The sequence below is a fragment of the Adiantum capillus-veneris genome, chromosome 7, assembly GCF_014529385.1.
Source record: "Adiantum capillus-veneris isolate H3 chromosome 7, ASM1452938v2, whole genome shotgun sequence".
Taxonomy (NCBI): domain Eukaryota; kingdom Viridiplantae; phylum Streptophyta; class Polypodiopsida; order Polypodiales; family Pteridaceae; genus Adiantum; species Adiantum capillus-veneris.
The window spans coordinates 3,102,522-3,104,450 of record NC_140937.1 but is presented as its reverse complement, the minus strand read 5'-3'; positions in this window follow the sequence as shown (position 1 = coordinate 3,104,450).

The window sequence follows — 1,929 nt, the reverse complement described above, 5'->3', positions numbered from 1 at the left end:
AAGTGAAGCTATCCACTATGATGTTTCGGTAGCATGGTGCCTCTTAAAACCTAACCTTGTGGGACTAGTCCCTTGTGGAATTAACCCTTAGAAAGTGAAACCCCTTGTGGTTCTAACTTTAAGAACCTTTTCCTGTATTGAGGCTTCGGATTTGATCAGTTTACCTAATATTTTTCACTCTGTCGCGACACTCATAACGCATCACGATCTCGTTCTGATGACCTCGCTTGATGATTGGTTGCTTGGCACGGATCCTTTGCCTTCCTCTCTTGGATTGATTCTTAGATGTAAAACCTCCTACACTCATATCGAGAAAAATCGATGCTAGGCTGCTGAGGCACCTCCACAACTGAGTACTTTTGGAGATCTTCCCTGCCTCTTCCACTATATAAGGTGAGGGGCTCTTCCCTTCACTTAGACTTGGTCTCCTCCGGCACTTTGGAGAAAATCTTGCGATTACATCTGCTCACAGGTTATATATTTTTCATCTCAATGCTTAAATAGATCCTTACTCTGTTGGGTGATTATAACAGGTTTTTTCTTGACATTAAGAGCATTGAAAGAACTGTTCATTTGGAAATTTTTTTAGCAAAAGAATATGGTATGATAACTTAGGTACTGATATTCACACATCAATAAAGGGTTTTTGCTTCTTGCCTGGTACTGATTACATACATACTTACTGTAGTTTTTTTGCTGATGTACTAAAAAATGGCATCAAATCTGACATACATATGGATACTGATCGTATTTTTTTACTACCTCAATGTGTTGTATTATGGTGATATGGAGGAGACTGTTATGACTTACAAAAAATTGGATATTGGCTATAATGAGACTGATGAGATGGATTTCTAATACTGACTGAACTCTGGCATTATTTTGTGAGAAAGGCCTTTTTCTGGGGAAGTTGTTAAACTGAAGCTTGGACACAATACAGGAAGCTTTTGAAATTCTGATGGTCTTTTTGACTTGAAAATAAACTGGTTTTTTGGGGGGCTTTAGTCCTGCTCACTTTACTTGAGAATTTACTCTATGCAATCTCTGAAGTAGTGGCCTATCATGAAAACTTATGAAAAATTAGTGTTTTTTGCTACCTATGGTGAGTATGGTGTTGAAAGCCATAGAATATAATTTGGTTTTGATACTGATTTGATACCTATGGTGAGTATGATGTTGAAAGCCAGGTGGTGATGCTAGTTATGCTGCCATAGAATATATGTAAACATTTTGGCTTTTGTACAAATCTGGTTTTGATAAATTTGATACTTGAACAGTAGGTACTAATCTGGTTGTTTACTACCTGAGTATGCTTGGGTATTGTAATACGGGGGAAACTATTTGCTTTGACTAAACAAAAAATATAACCTATAGCTGGTTGCTTGGATGTCTGGCTTAGATCTGGTCCTTTTTTAAAAACCATATTCATATATATATTCCACTACATTTGGTTCTTGGTGGTGGTGCTGCCTTAAATATATATATATAAACCATCCCTATTCTGGTTTTTTATGCTTTTTAACCTAGGATTTGGCTTATCCTATGATCCTAACCAACACATGGTTACTAATCAGGTTTTGATGCTTTTGATACCTGAACATGTTATAATGTTGTGATATGGAAAGTCTGTTTATCTGCAAAAAAACTGACCTTTAGGCTATTGTTGAATACTACTACTTGACGAGGTTATGATGTTATAAAGGGGGAGCTTGGTGGCCTTAACTTACAAACCTCAGGTCAAATGTGACCTATTGCCTGTTGCTTGGATGGTTGGCTTAGATATGGTTTTTATTAACCATATTCATTCCACCGCAGCCAGTTCTTGCTGCCTTAAAAATATAAATAAAACCTTATACATATTCTGGCTTTGTTACCAATCTGATATTGATCTAGTTTTATGATACTTAAAACGTATAGGTACTGATCTGG